The sequence below is a fragment of the Antechinus flavipes genome, chromosome 2, assembly GCF_016432865.1.
Source record: "Antechinus flavipes isolate AdamAnt ecotype Samford, QLD, Australia chromosome 2, AdamAnt_v2, whole genome shotgun sequence".
Classification (NCBI taxonomy): Eukaryota; Metazoa; Chordata; class Mammalia; order Dasyuromorphia; family Dasyuridae; genus Antechinus; species Antechinus flavipes.
Window position 1 is genome coordinate 279,175,268 of NC_067399.1, and position 20,607 is coordinate 279,195,874.

Genomic DNA, 20,607 nt, shown 5'->3' on the forward strand with positions numbered 1-20,607 from the left:
ATTTTAATATGATGATATACTTAGAGAAGCCTAGAGAAGCCACTAAAAAAAACCTAGTCAAAACAATCAACAACTTTATTGAAGTAAAAATAAACTCAATCAAATCATCAGTATTTCTATATATGGACAAAAACCAAAAACAACCCTCCCAAACCAAAAACAACAACAAAAGAAAAAGCTTAGCAGGAAGAGATAGAAAAAGAAATTCCACTTTAAACATAGGAGCTATATGAACACTATGGCAAAACACTTTTTATGCAAGTAGTAAATTCTAAGCAGTTAGAGAAATATTAGTTACTCATGGGTAGACCAAGCTAATGTAATAAAGAGCACAGTAGTACCTATATTAATTTACTTATTCAGTGCCATACCAATAAAACCATCAAAAATTATTTTCAGAGCTAGAAGTAATAACAAAATTCATCTGGAAGAACAAAAAGTAAAGAATATCAAGAGAATTAGTGAGGAAAAAACTGAAGGAAAGTGGTCTAGTAGAATCAGATCCTATATTATAAAGTGGTAATAATCAAAACAATCTTATACTGGATAAGAAATAAAGTGGTTGAGCAATTGAGTAGCTTAGGCATATATACAGAAATAAATAACCACAGTAAGCTAGTATTTGATGAATACAAAGATCCAAGAATTAACTCACTATTTTTTAAAGCCAGAACTCACTATTTTACAACTACCACTTTAAAAACTGGATAGCAGTCTGGGAGAAAAGTATAAACAAACATTTCATACTATATACCAACACAAACTCAAAACTCAAAAATGTAAAGGGTGATATAAGCAAATTAGGAGAAGTGGAAAAAAAAAAACTACCTGTCAGATCTATGATAGGTAAAGAGTCATGATCGAACAAGAGATAGAGAGGGATGATCACAGGAAGCAAAATGGATAATTTTGAGTACATGAAATTAAAAAGGTTTTGCACAAACAAAGCCAATGGAGGTGAAAAGCAGGAAACTTGGGGGAAATTTTATAGCAAGATTTTCTGATAAAGGATTCATTTCTCAAACATATAGAAAACTGGGCCAAATTTATAAAAATTAGAGCCATTCTCCAATTGACAAATGGTCAAAAGAGATGAACAGGCAATTTTCAGAAGAAGAAATCAAAACTATCTATAGACACGAAAAAGTGTTCTAAATTATTAATATAACATGCAAATTAATAAAACTGAAATGTTATAAAACATCCATCAGATTTGCTAAAATGACAGAAAAGGAAAATGACAGAGGGGATGTGGGAAAACTGGGATAGTAAGGCACTTTTGGTATAATATTGAACTGACTCAATTATTCTAGAGAACAATTTAGCTATGCAGCTGTTTTTGTAAGTGGCAAAGATTTGGAAACTAAGGGCATATCCATTAGTTGGGGAATGGCTGAATAAGTTATAGCTAATGTTTATGATGGAGCAAAAAATGATGAAGGGATGGTTTCAGAAACACCTGGGAAGACTTATATGAGCTGATGCCAGAGAGAGAATTGATAAACTCTAATTGCAGATTGAAGCATATATATATTTTCTCCCATTTTCTTTATTTTTCTTGCTTTTGGTGGTGATAGTGGTAGTGGTGGTGGTGGTGATGGTGGTGGTGGGGGTGTGCGTGTGTGTGTGTGTGGTGGCAACATGGCTAATGTGAATATATGTTTTGTATGACTTCATTTCTAAAATCGGTATAGTATCATCTCTTGCCTTCTCAATAGGCAGGGTGAGAAAGTGAAAGGAGAGGTAGAATTTGGAATAAAAAAAATTGTATCTTCATTAGAATGCATGTTTTGTGAGTTAAAATAATCTCTACACTAGAAACCAGACTCAGACCCCCACAGTAGCAAATGAATTGGAAGAGAAATCAGCCAGTAGAAAAACTATGTCCACTACTTTGCTTTTGCCTTTACAACCCAAGCTTCTATTCCAGTGCTTGGTGCATAGTACGAGAGTGCCCACATTTAGGGGCAGTGGATCAATAGAATACTAGACCCCTGTAGAGTAGAAAAACTGAGTTCAAATTTGACTTCAGACACTTATTAGATGTGTGACCCTAATCAAGTCACTTAAACTTGTTTGCCTCAGTTTCCTCTCCTGTAAAATTAGTTGGAGAAGAAAATGTCCAACTATTCCAATGTCTGCTAAAACCCCAAATGGGGTGACAAAGAGTAGGACACAGCTAAAATGACAACAACAATAACAGATGATTAATAAATGCTTGTTGATTGATGGATTGAATTTAGCATTCTTTTGTAACTTTAGTAGATTGATGGTTAAGCATATCTCCTGTCTCTAGGCAGACTGTTGGTGGTAGACTATAGGTGCTAAATGTATCATGCACTTTCAGACATTATCAGTTGTGTTTTTTTTTTTTGACAGTATTTATTTATTATAAGTGGAGGAGGGGAAGTGAGGGGAGAGTCATTGGGATGTAAACTAAACTAAACATTAACAAAAAAATCAAGATATTCAAAACATGTAACAGCTTTAGAACCTCCCAGCCTCCCAGATAGTTGGTTCACTGATCTGTTATCATACTTGCTTTAATGCAACTTTAAAAAAAAAATCAGATTTGCATAAATTAGTTTTATTGCCTCCTTTACTTAGTCATTATTCCTATTACTGCTTCATTACATAGCTGATTCATAATCATTGGTTCATGAGGAATGAAGCAGAAATTTTTTTTTCCTGCCTCAATATGAACTTCAGAGATCAGCATTACAGCAAGTCCAGTGAAGCAGCTATAATCTGGTTTCGGGGGGGTCATGTTGTTGGAGCATTTATTGGCTGTGGACATAGTTTCTCCGCTGGCTGGATTTCTTTACCAATTCATTTGCTACTGTAGGGGTCTGGGTCTGGTGTCTAGTGTAGAAATTATTTTAGCTCACAAAAAGAACTAGATGTGATGAGATGATGTACATGCATTAGTAAATCTAATATATTAATTGGCATTTATATAAAATGTCTTAATGTTTGCAAAGCACTTGGTATATTTAATTTCTCACAGCAGCCTCTGTGTTCTAGATGTAACTAAGTTCCATTTTATAGAAGAGAAAACTGAGCAGAGACTTGAAGTCAGGTACAATGATGATATTGAGAAGAGAAGGAGGAAAAGGGGGAGGACTTCTACTTGTATAGTTTTGGAGGGTTTTTTTTTTGGAGGCAATTGAGATTAAGTGATTTTCTGAGTCATACTTGTATAGTTTCTAAAGGCTTAAAAACTCTTTTCTCAAAATAAATTTTGTGAGAGATGAAATGAAATTATTATTATTCTCATTCGGGTCCAAGTCTTCATGACCCCAGGTTAGGCCAACAAAGGAGAGATTCTGGATAGTGAAGTGGTATATTAGATAGAATGCCAAGTCTGGAATTAGCAAGATCTATGTTCCTGATTTTGAATCTGGTCTCATATACTTTGTAGTTGTGTGACTCTGGGGAAGTCACTTTACTCTGCTTGCCTCAGTTTCCTCACCTGTAAAATGAGTTAGAGAAAGAAATGGCAAACTACTCTACTATCTTTGCCAAAAAAACTCACAAATGGGATCATAAAAAGTTAGATTCTGGGTTGGGGTATGAGTTGTCAATATCATTATTAAAGAAATGTTGTTCTGCTCTTCTAAACTCTGTTTTTGCCAAAGAAGAACAAGGTCATTTGTTCTTTCCACCTCTATGTCTGTGTCACAGACACGGAAATAATGCACACAATTATGTTTTTGATTCCATTTTAATTTTGTGAGTAGCTGCAAAGATATAACATGTTCAATAGCCAGATGGCCATAGTATGGGTGAGATATTGGTACTTTTGACCTTCCATTATATGCCAATCTATTTTTTGAGGGGTAGTGGTATGCTGGAGCCCATTTCTTCCAAGAGAACCAATTGTTAAATTTTAATTGTGAGCATTTATACCTGGGAAGACAGCAAACACTATAAATTAGGATGTGATATATTTCTTTGTTGATTGTCTAGACTTAAGAAAGTGATGGAAAAGAGTTAATTGCATATATTAAACCTAAAAGTTTATCAGACATACATAGGGTTGGGGGTAGAATCTGTTATTATATACTCATCAGAATACTACTGCCTAAAGAGCATGTTTCTCAAGTCTGGATATGGGATTTTATCTGTGGGAAAATTGGGTTGTTCTAAGACTGACTTGGTCTGTGCAATTTTAGTTTTAAGAAGTGAACTACTTCTGGTGTTGTACCTCTATCCTCTCTCCCACACATATCCTTCAGGATATGGGCTTTGGATATTTGGGTATCACAATTAATTGAAAGTATGTAAAGGAACTAAGCTTGAGCTTAGTGCACATAGGAAGCCTCCATCTCTTTTAAAGCTTTTTAACCTTTTTTTTGGTCTCATGAACCTGTTTGGTAGTCTAGGTGAGACTAGGGACCCTTTATCAGAATAATGTTAGATATATAAAAATACATAGGACTTGAAATGAAACCAATTATATTGAATATAGGCATTTCTATTTTTTTAAATTCAGGGACCCTACGTTAAGAGCCCTGACTATTAACTTTGTAGATCTTCTTGTCTTATATACATATGTAACTCCACAAAATGGGTTCCTTGTATAATGAGGCATTTTATGGAGGTAAGGAGTATAACAATTAATCAAGTGTTACAAAAGGGGCTACTCAATAACTGTGAAACATTTCTGTTTTTATTTGAGTTTTCTTATATAAGGATATGATTCTAATAGTTATATTGCATAGCATTGAATGTAACCATCAGAGGGATTACTTCACCAATGCCATGGGTTGGATCAGGTCCAAACATTTTGGTGCCGATCTTGTGATACCTCTGCAAACTTCCCATTAATTGTACCTGGACCCTGTTGTTTTGACCAGATATTATCATTTCCTAGCTTCACAAGCCTTTCCTATGGAATTTCAATTGTTATGCAAAATAACTTATATCACAGCTTTTTGAGGCTGTATTTCACTTCATGAGACTCCTTCCATATTACTTTTACATCCTACCCCTTCTGCCCATCGTGGGCACATTAACACTTTGGTATTGTGTGGTGTCCCCAATTGCAATTCCCTTGCCTTGATTAAAGATCCTAATTTTTGCTACTTTGGTAGTCTTCTTTATTTCAAATTGACAATGGAGGAGGGACTGGACTTGAAGTCAAAATAATCTGAGTTCAAATCCCATCTCAGATCCTTACTTCCTGTGCCATCCTGGACAAGTTACTCAATAACTCAATCCTCAGTATCCTCACCTATAAAAGGAGGGGATTGGACTTGATAATCTTTAAGTCCCTTTCCAGATCTACATCTATGGTCCTATAAGCCTATCACTTCTAAGATAAAAGATTGAAATGGATAAAATACTGAGCTTAGAGCCAAGAAGACTTGGATTCAAATCCTACCCTAGGCAGTAATAAATGGCCCTAGCCAACTTTCTTATGCTCTCCATGCTTCAGTTTACACAGCTCTAAACTTAGAAGGTAGGACTTTATAGCCTTTAAAGCCTTTTCTGGTTTTAAGTCATAAAATATAAAAATTCACAGCTGTCTTACTAATACCTCAGGGGTGTTATAATTTTGCTTTCCCAGTACAGAGATTAAACCCAGTTTATTGCATCAGAAGTAAAGGTTCAAATATGTGGGTTGTATGTTCACAATCACATAGATACTACCAGAGCCAAGATAGGAATCAAAATTTCTGAATTCTGGGTCTAGCAGTTTTTTTCCAGGTTCAATGCTGACTGTTCTGAAGTTCATATGAATTCTAACTTTCAGTGGGATTCCATATGTGGTCCAAATCCCTGCCACATAATTCTTAAAAACCATTCTCTTGATGTCCTAGACTTCATACTAGGCATATCCCATGTGAAAATCTAGGCTTTGAAATTTGTTGTTCATTTTAGAAAGCCCTTTTGTCATTTAAATGTTAAGTAATTTTCTTCCAAGAATTTTTGACCATCCTGTTGGGACTCATCTAAAGCAGATGTTTGGCCAATTCCAGAGGGCATATTCGCTCCATGGGAGCTTGGGAAAGAGGGCAGGGAGAGAAAAGCTTTTGAATCTGGAACTATTAGAAGACAAAATCTCTTTAATGGGCTTTTATGTTGTTTCTGTGTGTTCTCAGTCATCCCCACAGGGCAAGGACAAGGCAGAATAGGTCTTGATACCCATGTTTAGAAATTCTGCTCACATAGTGTCCAGATTGTTATATAACTCTCATCTCTTGGATCTGGTTGGCTTGTTCTTCCAGAAGCTTGAATTTTAATTTGGGAATAGTAGCTAAAACAAAGGTTTCAGTTGTTTCTTTCCAACAGCCCCAAGGACTTTATTTTTGAACCTTTCCCACTGAGTCACCAACCATAGTCTTTTTGGTGAAATACTGGAATGCTACTCTGAAGGATTCTGAGGATTTGCAGATGGACTGTCTTCATGGCATGTACCAAAATTATACAAAATTTAATTGCTCTTTTCTTGGGACTCATTCAATAGTGGCAACTGATAAATTCAGTGTAAAAATATCCAATTGATTTCCTTCTATGAGTGCCACTGTTATCCTTCACAAAGATGAATACTTGATGGTCATTCTCATTCATTTTTTCTTCCTTCATTTCAGGATTTTCTTCTTTGAAGGATCATGAATTAGGTTTATTAAAGGATCACCAATTTCTTAGAGTCATAGATAAATAGACTTCTGAGATCAACCAGTTCAACTTCCTGATGTGACAGGTGAGGAAACTAAGACCCCCAGGAAATTATGGGACTTGGCCAAATTCACAGAGGTACTAATCATTGAAAGTAGGATTTGAATCCAGGTTCTCCAGTCCTAAATCTATCATTGTTTCCACTGGACCATATTGCTTCTCATGTTTCATCCCTACTCTTTTTTTTCCCTGAGGCAATTGGGGTTAAGTGACTTGCCCAGGGTCACATAGGTAGGAAGGATTAAGTCTCTGAGGCCAGATTTGAACTCAGGCCCTCCTGCCTTCAGGGCTGGTGCTCTATCCACTGTGCCACCTAGCTGCTCCTTTATGGTTTATCCACATATGTCTCCTTTGCTGAAAAAATTTAGGGTCTCATCTCTGCTCCTTGCAATTCTTTTCTTTATTCCCCATGGCAAGTGGAAGATGATCATATGTCAGAACTAGAAGAGACCTTTCAGTCACTCATTTCAACCCCAACATTTTACAAATAAGGAAATAGAGTTTTAGAGACATTAGATGACTTACCTAGAGTCACCAGTTGGTAAGTGTCTGAGGCAGGCTTAGAAAGCTGGTTTTCCTAAATCCAAATCCAGTACACTATTTTCTATGACATAAGACAGCTTTTCATCTTTCTTTTTTCTACAGGACAATCCTTATCTCTGATATGTGTTAAGAGTAGTCCTTAATTTCTAGGGGATCTGGGACAGTGATTAGTGGGGAACCAAGGGATTACTTGCCATCTTTACTTTGGGAGCTTTGAATATTGTAATTAGTGGATGGGGCTAAAAAAGGAAGGAGCAGGAAGGGATAATCTAACTCATCCCATGGCTAACTGGGCTAGTTCTCACAGAGATAGAGATCCTAGTTCTCATGGCCCTGAGGGACTCTTAGAAAGTATTCTCTATAGAAGCGGACAAAAACAAAAGTGCCAAATTGTTTTTGGTCTAAATTTCTGACTTCACTCTTAACTATGGTTTTCTTTCACTTTCAAGATAAAATATAAATATAAAAACTTCTGTTTAGTATTTAAAATTCTTTATAATCTAGTCCCATCTTATTTTTCTAGTCTTCTTATACCTTATACCCTTTCCTCTTACCTCCTACCCCCAACAATGTACTTTTTGATCTAGTGATACTGTCCCCTTTGCTGAACAAGATTCCCCGTCTCAGATTTTCTTGGTTTCCTAGAGTTCCAGCTAAAATCTCATTTTCTACATGAAGTCTTTTCTGATATTTCTTGCTAGTGCCTTGCTTTTGTTGACCTTTTCAATTTATCTTATATATAGCTTGTCTGAACATAATTGTTTATATGTCTCCTCCATTAGACTTAGTTCCTTGAGAGTGGGGACTGTATTTTGCCTTTTTTGGGTACCTCCAATACAAACATAGTGCTTGTCACATAGTAAATACTTAATAAATGTTTACTGACTGATTAAGTCTCTGGCCTCTAAAGTAGGCCGTGGGTGTAATGAACAGATTCATTTGATGTCTTTTGTTTATTAATCCATTTACTGGAATATCCTGCATCTATGAGATGGATTCACAAGGCAATTGTCCAGCTCTGAATAAGTCCTATTATCAAGTTAAAAACCTTGATAGGAGGCAGTGTATTATTGCAGAAAGAGTGATAAATTTGGAATTGGAGGATCCATACTGTTGGATCAACAATCCAATGTTGATTCTGGTACTCACTATTATCTGGGTGACTTTGGGCCAGTCATTTAGCCTCTATAAAAATTGACAGGATCCATCTGGATGGCTTCTAAAATCCTGCCAATTCCAAATTTCTGATCAAATGATTCTCAGGAGAAAAAATATTCTAATCCATCATATTTTGAAGAAACTCATCATTAGGAACCTTATCATTTAGCAAGATCAATTGCACCAGCTTCATCAACAGACTCTGATTCTCTGATTGGAGAATGGAGGGAAGACCTCCCAAAATTCTATTCAGGAAAGTTGTTCAGGTCATTCATCTCTTCGTTTACCCCTTGGTTGTACTCCTTTGGATTTCCCATCATGACTTCATGCCAAATGCATTCTCTCCATTTCTTCCCTCCTATTTGGATTTTTTTGGACGTGTATTGTGTTTTGTATATTGTGTTTCTTTAATATATATATATATATATATATGTATGCATATATATATATATACATAGACATACGTACATATATATAGTGTGTGTGTGTGTGTGTGTATGCTTGTTGCTTATTAGATGGTATTTCCTTATTAGAATGTAAGCTCCTTGACCACAGACACCATATTTCTTTTTGGCATATCCCCAGGACTTGGCATAATGCCTGGCCCATTAGGTGCCTCTGAGGTTTCTTCCAATTCTGATTTTTAATAATTATAACTAATGCAATTAGTGATTAATTAGCCATCAGATCATAGTGAAATCCCTCCTTGTATCTGTAGAGAAAGAGACAGAGCTTCAGTATAGATTCAAGGTTAAGTTTAGGGTTATTGGTCAGTGGATTCCCTTTTGTCCTTCCCTATTGTGTGGTCTACTCCTTTATAGCAAACTCAGAATTCTGTGAAAATTAGTTCATTTTCCTCAGAGACAAAACCCATTATAAAAACATAGATGCCAAATAAACAAGATTTAGAGTTGGAAACTCCTGAGGGTAAGCTATGACAGTTTGCAAGGCAGAAATGAGGCAAGAGAAGAAGGAGTAAAGAAGGGATAAATTTACTAAGCCCAGTAGTGGTGACAGTTAGAAAAACAGCAAAATTCTTTTAAAGCTGGCCAATGACACAAACAAAGTTCCAATTGCACATGACTATATTCAGTCCAGATAGCAGTGATTGCTTCACTAACATTGGCACAAGTGCCCTCTTCTTGGTCTTGTCCCATTTTCAGAGCTCCAAAATTCCTGAGTCTTCAGGGCAGCTTCTGCCTTCCATAATCCTTCAAACCCTCCTTCCATTTGGAAAAATTCTTCTTCCCATCATTTCCCTTGATGAGAATTAGTCTAGCTAATTTCACAGTGACTCCTGACTAGAATATTGCCATCAGCTAATGATCCCTCTAAACTCTCCCATTAAAAACTTACACAAAAAGCCCCAACAAAAGTATGGCAGGAATTTCCATCTGTATCTCAGCTAATTAATTGTTTGGCGTATTCACATTGATCACAGGCTTAAAGTAACATAGCATCATAGATTTACAGCTGGAAGGATATTAGAAGTGGTCAAATCCAATTTTCTCATTTCATAACTGAGGATACTAAAATATAGAGAAGTAAATAATTCACCCAAAATCATATAGCTAGTAAGTGTTTGAAGATTCTACCTCCAGTGTCCTATCCATTATACCAAAATGCCTTGTAGAATCATAGCTTCTTGTGGAATAAGGAGAAACAAAATTTCAGATATTTCTCATGTGAATTCTATAAAGTGGAGCAATATTTGAGTGTCAATCAACAAACAAGAACCCTACTATGTGTAGGCATTATGTTAAACTCTGTGATTATGAAGATAAAAATGAAAGAGTCTCTGCCTTTGAGAGGCTTATATTTGATTGTGAAGACATTACATGTACATAAATAAGTATTATTAGGAAATGAAAGAAGAGAAAAATATTAAATTTACAGCATTACCTTCCCAATTCCCGTTGTTATACATTAAAAACTATAATGAATTAGTCTTTGACAGATCTAGGGTTAGGACCCTGAGGTCCTGATTTTCAGTCCAATTTATTCAGTCCCAATCCATTCCAATTCAATAAGCATTTATTAAGTACCCACTCTATGCCAGGCACTGTGCTAAGTACTGTTGAGACAATTAATAATAATAAAAAAACAGCTCCTGTCCTCAAGAAGCTTATAATCTAAAGGGAGAGATAGCTCACAAAAGGAGACAGAAAAATAGAGAAAAAGGGCAGAAAACCAGGTAAGGAAGCAGATGTAAAGTGAAATAAATTGTGTCCAGTTTCTGCTTTCTGTAAAAGAAGTCACTGAGAGGAGTTTAATATTCACCCTCCAGCTCTTCAATCAGAGGAGAAAGGAGGCTGAGGGAGGTGACCTCAGTCAAGACTTGAGTTAACAGCGCGCTGGTGAATTTAGAGCTGATGCTTGTCGTTGGAGGGACATCTTGCTCCTTCTTTACAGTTGCAAGAGATACAAGGTAGAGAGTCTCCTGAAAAATGAAAATTCTCTACAATCTTGAAACATTCCATAGTTTTGTGGAATATAAGAACTTGAAAGAATATCTACAATTTATTCTATCTATGGTTTGTATGTTCATAGTTGTTTGCATGTTGTCTCTTCCCATTAGATTATTAGCTGTTCAAGGGTAGACACTTCACATCCCCAGTGTTTAGTGTAGTGTCTGGCACAAAGTAGGTGTTTAATAAATATTCCTTGATTAACTGTGGGTATAATTGGGAAATGCGAATAATAATAACTGGCATTTCTAGCACTTCTATGTTTTTGTTATTCTTACAACACAGGGATAGGGAGTAAACATGAGATTTTAAAAAAATTTATTAAAGCTTTTTATTTACAAAACATATGCATAGGTAATTTTTCAACATTCACCCTTGCAAAGCCTTCTGTTCTAAATTATCCCCTTCTTCCCCACCTCCCTCCCCTAGATGACAGGTAGTCCAATATATAAATACATGAGATTTGATTGATATTGTAAACTCCCTTTTCTGATATAGATCAGCATCTTTTTCTGGAAGTTAGAGTATTAGAGAGTTGCTTGGCTACTGAGAAGTTAAGTGACCAAGTATGTGTCAGCAGCTGCATTAGTTCTTCCTAATTCTGAGACTAGTTCTCTAGCCACTAAACAAACTCAAATAGAACTCTATCCCTGTGGGTACATATTTATTTAGAAAACCACAAATTTGCATTATCTGTGTCATATTACATTTTGATTATTGTGTTGTATGTTTCCCAGTTACATTTCAATCTGGTTGAGCAGCCCTTGGAAGTACTAGGGGACCAACTTGACTCTTACAATCCTTTTGTGAGCTGAGTAGTGTCCCCCATTTTAGCAATGAGAGGCCTGAAGCAGAAAAGAGATAAGTAATTTTTCTAAGATCACACAACTAGTAGAAGGGAAAACCTGGTGGCAAACCTAAGTCTTCTTCTGGAACCAGTGCTTTTCCCACTGGACCACAGGCATCTTGTTAACTCCCCCATTTTCTTTGCAAAGATGAACAGCCCCATCTCACAATGGACAGAATCAAACAAGTTCACATTTTATATAAGTGATGTGATGTTTGGTAAGTCATTTGGCTGCTGAGCCTCAAGTAATACCCTAAGACTTATCTATTAAGTTATCACTGGGTTGTCCTCATTAGTGGAGCAATGTATTTATACCAAGAAGTTACACATTTAATAGTCTTAATTCTTATCTATAAGATGAATTAATCTGTTGTTGATGGAAGATTTTTTTTTATCCCATTCCTATACTCATCAGTAGTCTGGGTTTCAATTCTGCACCCTCCAGCAAGAATTTTACAAAAGGCCCATTTACCCTTTGTAATTTCAAAAAATAAACAGATTTGCAGCTGAGAAGGGCCCCCTTCTTTACAAGGAAGGCTGCTTAGGCAATATTTACATCTATGTGCCAGTGAGTTCCCTGTAGGAGGCCTGCTGCCTTATGGTAATGCTATTCATTTCTAGCTCTTTCAAACAGAGCTGTTTATTCCTTTCAACATCATCAGAATTCTACACTGTTTGCTAAAGAGACCCATCTCTCCTATTGGCAGACATTCCAGTTCTCCCCTGATGCACAGGTGGAGGCCATAAACTATAGTTATTGAAATGCCTGACTAATCTGTGTGTGTGTGTGTGTGTGTGTGTGTGTGTGTGTGTGTGTGTGTGTATCTTGTGTCCTCTCAATAGAATGCAAGCTTCTAGAGGGTAGGGACAACATGTTTTATTTTTTTTTTATTGGTATACCCAAGGCCTTATATTCTAGGACTGTGCCCATAAAAGGGTTGAAATGGAGTAAGCATTATTTGAATTGAATTGTACCACTTGTTTTTGTTTTAGGGTATATTGTAATTAAGACAAAGAGATGACACACTCATTTGGGACCTGGAATTCTACTGTTGCCAATGAGTTTTGAAAAGGAAAACCAAAATGAACTTTAAGAGAGGTTTACATCTTTATTTCAGCAACTAGCCAAACCAGTACTGGAAATTTTTATCTTTCCAACCAGTGTATGTAGAACTTCTGAGTCCATCTACATTTGAAATGTGGGCGTTTTTATTATATCTAGATATAAGCTCAGATTGAGATAGATATGGGAAATTTTAAAAATTAATATTACATTTTTATTATAGCTTTTTATATACTAAACATATGCATGAGTAATTTTTCAACATTGATCCTTGCAAAAACTTCTGCTTCAACTTTTCCCCTCCTTCCCTCCATCCCCTCTCCTAGAGGTAGGTAGTCCCGATATGGGAAAATTTAACCTAATATCTGTTTAACCAATTCAATAGGGTCAGGTTTGTTTGCCTCAGTTTTCTCATCTGTAAAATGAGCTGGAGGAGGAAATAGCAAACCATTCCTGTATCTTTGCCAAGAAAATCCCAAATGAGGTCATGAAGAGTCAGACATAACTAACTGATTAAACAAAAACACTCTGTCCCCATCCTGAGTTTCTAGTCAATTTCTTTTTCTTTCACTTCTCAGTCTGAGAATTCAGTATTTCTTTTTTTTTAAAAAAAACCAATATTTTATTTTCTTCCCAATGACATGTAAAGACGATGTTTAACTTTTTTTAAAAATAATTTTGAGTTCCAAATTTTTTTCTTCCAGTACCTCCCTGAGATGGTATAGTTTGTATAATTTTATATACTTATATAGTTTTGTATAATTTATACCATGTTCAATCATGAAACATATTACCGTATTAGTCACATTGTAAAAGTAGACAGATCCAAATGAAAAAAAAACACACAAAAAATAAAGTGGAATATGTATGCTTTGATCTGCTTTCAGATCCATCAGTTCTTTCTCTGGAGTGTATAGCAATTTTCAATATGAATGTTTTTGAGTTGTCTTGGATCATTGAATCTCTGAGAATAGCTAAGTCATTCCTATGTAACAGTATTGCTGTTACAGTGTACAGTGTTCTCCTGCTTCCACTCAGTTTGTCTTGCATCAGTTTGTGTAAATCTTTCCAGGTTTTTCTGAAATTAGCCTGCCCATCCTTTTTTAAAACTCAGTAGTTTTCCATTATAATAATATACCACAACTTTTCAGTCATTCCCCAATTGACAGGTATCCCTTCAATTTCCAATTCTCTGTCCATACAAAAAGAGCTACAATCAGCAAACATTTCTTTAGCACCTGTTATAAACATCATTATGTGACAGTTATCAGGGGACAAAGATAAATAAGGTATGATGTCTGTGATCGAGGGATTTATAATTCCCTGAGGGCAATAATACAGATATACTACCAACTATAATTCAAAATAGAATGTGAAATAACAGAATGACATACCTAGAGTACAAGATTTGAGGTTAGCAAACCTGGCTTTAAACCACATTTCTGCTACTTACCATGTGTCACTTTATCTCTTTATGCCTGAGTTCATCCTTTATAAAATGAGGAGATTTGATTGGCTGACCTTTAAAGTTCCTTCTGGATTTAAATCTAGGAAACTATGATTTGACTAGATGGTTTTTGAGGTTCCTTAAATTAACTCTGTGTTCCTATTTTCACAGTTTTTGTCCCCAGCATGCTCAATAGTCAATCCAGCTGACCATGTGGGAACTTTGGGAATTGGTGGGTGACTCATGTATTAAGGATTTACCAGGGACATATACATAACAAAAGGGACAGTAATTTTTTAAAAAATTAATTTATTTTTTTAAATATCTTTTTATTCACAGAACCCATGCCAGGTAGTTTTTTACAGCATTATCCCTTGCACTCACTTCTGTTCCGATTTTTCCCCTCCCTCCCTCCACCCGCTCCCCCAGATGGCAAGCAGTCCTTTACATGTTAAATAGGTTACAGTATATCCTAGATACAATATATGTGTGCAGAACCGAACAGTTCTCTTGTTGCACAGGGAGAATTGGATTCAGAAGGTAAAAATAACCCGGGAAGAAAAACAAAAATGCAAGCAGTTTATATTCATTTCTCAGTGTTCTTTCTCTGGGTGTAGCTGCTTCTGTCCATCCTTGATCATTAGCTCTCTTTATCAAAGAAATCCACTTCCATCAGAATACATCCTCAAACAGTATCATTGTTGAGGTATATAATGATCTCCTGGTTCTGCTCGTTTCATTTAGCATCAGTTCATGTAAGTCTCGCCAGTCCTCTCTGTATTCATCCTGCTGGTCATTCCTTACAGAACAATAATATTCCATAACGTTCATATACCACAATTTACTCAACCATTCTCCAATTGATGGGCATCCATTCATTTTCCAGTTTCTAGCCACTACAAACAGGGCTGCCACAAACATTTTGGCACATACAGGTCCCTTTCCCTTTTTTAGTATCTCTTTGGGGTATAAGCCCAGTAGAAACACTGCTGGATCAAAGGGTATGCACAGTTTGATAACTTTTTGAGTAGTTCCAAATTGCTCTCCAGAATGGTTGGATGTGTTCACAATTCCACCAACAATGTATCAGTGGGACAGTATAAACTTAATCCACTCTTTATTTTCTGGCTTCAAAGCATAAGGACAACTTGAGACCATGTTTGGTAGGTCAGCCCTCAGTTCATTGCCAGCTTAGACAAGTCTGTGCCTGGGATGGAACCACTTCTCTATTTCTACCTGTATATTACTCTCTCTTTCTCAGGCTTTCTCTGTTTCTTTGTTTGTTTTTTCATCTGCCTCCTCATTCCCCTTCCCCTCCTCTCTTCCTTCTTGTTCTTGTTTTCCCCTTTTCCTCCTCCTCTTCTTTTTCCTCTTCCTCTTCCTCCTCTTCTCTTCTTCTTCTTCTTCTTCTTCTTCTTCTTCTTTTCTTCTTCTTCTTCTTCTTCTTCTTCTTCTTCTTCCCCTCCTCCTCCTCTCCTCCTCCTCCTCCTCCTCCTCCTCCTCTACCTCCTCCTCCTCCTTCTCCTCTTCTTCCTTCCCTTTTTTTTCTCCTCTTCCTCCTCCTCCTCCCCTTTTTTCCTCCTCTTCCTCCTCCTCCTTCTTTTCCTCCTTTTCCTCCTTCTCCTCCTTCTCCTTTTCCTCTTTCTCCTCCTCTTTTTCCTCCTCTTTCTTTTCCTCCTCCTCTTCCTCCTCTTTCTTTTTCTCCTCCTCTTTTTTCTTCTTCTAAATTATCATATACCTCCTATGTGTCAAAGGCAGTGCTAAGTGCTAGACAGTCAGTTGGTCAACAGTCAACAAGCATTTATTAAGCTCTTATTATGTGTCAGATAAGGAGCAGCTAAGTGGATAGAGCACTAGGTTAGCAATTGGAAAGACTCATTTTCACACTAAGTGATGCAAAAGTACAGGTTATTTTGTGAGTTTCATGAGGTCCCTGGGAGACTGATGAGTCAGCAGTCCCAGTAAGAGATGGTTGGTTAAGACTGTTAGTGTTCAGGAGATAGCAGAAATAGATTCTTAGCAAGGGCAGATCCAGGAGGAAGGCAATTGAAAAGAAGGACCTTGGCCATTTGATCTAGCAATGCCCAGTGCCAAGGTAAACTGTCACATGTGTAATTAGCAGTGTTGTACAATTATTATATGTTCTGAGGAGATATAAAATATTAGCCTCCCAAATGATTATAAGGTAGCAGTAATGTTAATGTAGCATATTTATCTTTGCTTTTTGTATGGGACTAAAATGACCTGTGCTATACCCAATCATATTGTTATTGAGTACTCTTAATTTTTCCTTCTTTTGAGTAAGTCATAGATTATAGTTGGAAAGAGCATTTTCCCCATAAGCCAATGAATATCAGAGTAGGGAGTCTCATCTCCTAAAGAGAGGTCAGGCTCCCCTGGCAATGGACCTGGTACATAATTATATAACTACAAGACAGAGATTGAAATAGGTTAACAGCTCTGGGGCCTCAGCTGAGTGGTTAAATCTGGTCTCTGTGTTATGATTATGATCAGATTATGATAAGTGTGTAGGAAGAGTATAGACAAAACATGCCCTTTTGGTGAAAGGTAGAAGTTTTTAAATCTCTGATGTGTAATCATAAGGTCTCACTCAAGATCATGGAACAAACACATTTTCTGGGCTCTTCTTTTCTTTCTTCTATTTGTTGGACTGGAAAAATCACTGAGCTGAGGGCATACTCATTGACATTTAAAGCCAAACTGGCAATACTATTAGATTGGATCCTAAGCTGATTGCTGGTCTCTATTATATAGTAGATACTCAACAAAAACCTTTAACCTGAAGCCAATATTGGTCAGTCAGTCAATACTCAGCTAGGAATTATTAAACATCTTATATGTGTCAGAGGAAGTGAGAAGTACTGGATAGGCAGTTGGTCAACACTCAACAAGCATTTATTAAGCACTTATGTCAGGTGGGGCAGCTAAGTGGTATAGTGGATAGTGCATTGGGCTAGCAAGCAGAAAGATTCATTTTATGGGTTTGAATCTGATCTCAGACATTTATTAACTGTGTGATCCTGGGCAAGTTATTTCTTCATTGGTAAAATGATCTGGTAAAGCACATGGCAAACAACTCTAGAATTTTTTCTGAGAAAAACCCAGTAGGGTTATGTAAAGTCAACATGATTGAAACATCTCAACAACAACAACAACAACAACAAATGTGCCAGGTATCATGATCAACATGCTCAACACTGGGGATTCAAAGAAAGGAAAAAAAATATAGACTTTACCTTCAAGGAACTCTGAGGAGTAAGACAACATACAAATAACTATCTATAGAAAAGATATACATAGTGTAAATGGAAAGTTGTTTTATGGTTTGTCTTTCTTTTTCTTTTTAATAAGGCTTTTTATTTTCAAAACATATGCATGGATAATTTGGCAACATTGACTCTTGCATAGCCTTGTGTTTCAGATTTTCTTCTCCTTCTCCCTACCCCCAGATGGCAGGTAATCCAATACATGTTAAACATGTTGAAATATATATTAAATCCAATGTGTATAAACATATGCAATTCTCTTGATGCACAAGAAAAATCAGATAAAAAAAAGTAAATGAGTAAGAAAACAAAATGCAAATGAACAACAAGAAAAGGAGTGAGAATGTTATATTGTGATTCATACTCAATTCCCACAGTCCTCTCTCTGGGTGTAGATGGCTCTCTTCATCACAAGATCATTGGAACTGGCATCATTCATCATCAATCAATCAATAATCAATCAACCATCACCAATCGTTGTTGAAAAGATCCATGTCCATCTTATAGTCTTGTGATTACTGTGTAAGATGATCTCCTGATTCTACTCATTTCACTTAGCATCAGTTCATGTAAGTCTCTCCAGGCATCTCTGAAATCATCCTCCTGATCGTTTCTTGTACAACAGTAATATTCCATAACATTCATATACCATACTGTCCAAATTCAGCCATTCTCCAATTGATGGGCATCCACTCAGTTTCCAGTTTCTTGCCACTACAAAGAGGGCTGCCACAAACATTTTTGCACATGTGGGTCCTTTTCCCTCTTTTAAGATCTCTTTAGGGTATAAGTCCAGTAGAAACACTGCTGGGTCAAAGGTTATGCACAGTTTGATAACTTTTTGAACATAGTTCCAAATTGCTCTCCAGAATAGTGGATCCATTCATACCAACAATGTATCCGTGTCCTGTCATCTTGGCCAATCTGAGAGGTGTGTAATGGTATCTCAGAGTTGTCTTAATCTGCATTTCTCTGATCAGTAGTGATTGGGAGTGTATATATATATATATACATATATATATATTCATTAGAAATAGTTTTAATTTCTTTATCTGAAAATTGTCCATTCATATCCTTTGACCATTTATCAATTGGAGAATGGCTTGAATTCTTATAAATTTGAGTCAATTCTCTATATATTTTAGAAATAAGGCCTTTATCAGAACTCTTAAATGTAAAAATGATTTCCTAATTTATTGCTTCCCTTCTGATCTTGTCTGCTGTCTTTCTTTTTCAAAGAATACCAGTGACATAATGAGTGACATCTTGACTTGCTTGTTAATTAGATTTAAGTGAGGCAGAATCTCAAAAAGTCATTGGTCCTACTCTTTCTTCCAGAGTTATTAAAGTCCACTGGCAAGACAAAACTCAAGGTCACTGGCAATGATGAAGAATTCAGTAGGTGACCTTGGTAACTTCAATGGCTGACCAATCTCTAAGGTTCCACAGCTCTGTAAGTTTCATGGCCATTGGAACAAATTATTCAAGGAGGACTAGCACCTCTGGTGCAAGGAGGGCTGCTCATCCTACTTTTGTTGTCCACCTGGCACTCAACTCTCACCTGTGGCTCTGAGAAGCTACAGCAGGAGCAGCAGCCATCCCGGTAAAAATGTCTTGGTAAATGGTCTAAATTAGGTTGAAGGTAACTGACAGATCTCAAATCTGTCGTTGAGTTAGGGGATGTCCACCCCAAACATGTGTAGGTTTCCCCTTGAAAATGGGCAGAGGAGGAAATTGGAAAGTAATCTCAGAGGGAGTGTATTATCACTGAAATAGCTGGACAGGAAAAGGCATCCTTGCAGAAAATGGGTTTAGAGAGGAATCTTGTAGAAAACTCATAAAACTAATAAGTGGAGGTGAGGGTGAGAGCTTTTTAAGAAATGGGGATAAGGGGCAGGTAGGTGATACAGTAGATAGAGCACCAGCCCTGAAGTCAGGAGGACCTGAGTTCAAATCTAGCCTCAGACACTTAATACTTTTTAGCTGGGTGACCCTGGGCAAGTCACTTAACCCCAATTGCCTCAGCCAAAAAAAAAAAAAAGAAAAGAAAAGAAAAACAAAACAAAAAAGAAATGGGGACAATCAGTGCAAATTCATGATGTTGAAAAATAGTGTGTCATATGTAAAAGAAATGGCTAGTAGACCAATGTATCTAAATTGAAGAAATGTATCTAAATGGAAGAAATTCTCCTAGAGGGGAATAAAATATAAAAAAACTGGAAGGTATGAATGGATTAGGTTGGAAGGGGTTCTAACTACTAAGTGGAAGACTTTATATTTGATCCCGGAGGTAATAGGGAGTCACTGGGATTTTTTCCTAACTCACTTTCCCCAAGATGTCTATCAGGGAAAAATATGGGTGATATTTTTATAGTTGAAATAAAGATATCAGAAATGTGGGTTACCATGGACTGTCTTCATATATCTTTAGCTCAGATTCTTAGGTACTGAAGGGCAGGCTATTTAGAATAAGCCATTACTCAGAAATAGGAGATGGATACATTTCTGGGTTAGAATTCTATTAGAGCCATTGAGTTTTGAATCAGAGAACCAGGATGAGCTTTGACATGGGACTGCCTTTCTATTTTAGCACCAAACAAGTCTGTCCTATAGGTCTGAGTATGTGGGGATATGTATGAATAACAGGGGAGGAGGGGGAGGGTCATGCCTCCAGCTAGTGTTTTAACCAGTCCAGTATGAGCATGTTCAATGACAGGAACTTGCTTGTTTCCAAGACAACAGGATTCAAGCTCAAACCTTGACTGCTCTGGAGGAGGCCGTTTCAACGTCATTTCCATCCTTTTGAAGAAACGCACATTTTGATGGGCAAAGTGCCAGAAATAATTAGACCAAATAGCTCCTCAGAACCCTGATGGAAAAAGACAGAGGAAGAAAAGAAATCCAAATGTGTATAAATATGTGTGCTATGTCTGTTGTGAGAATTTCTCAACAGAAATCATCAAAATCCCGGCAAAGCTGGGGATGAGAGCCTTGTGAGAGAATATAATAATCAGCAAAGAGAAAACTGAGAAGAGAAATGAGTGAGGGACAGCCACCTCATCGAAGCTTACTAAAACAAGTAGGTTAGGCAATCAGATTTAAAGTTGAAT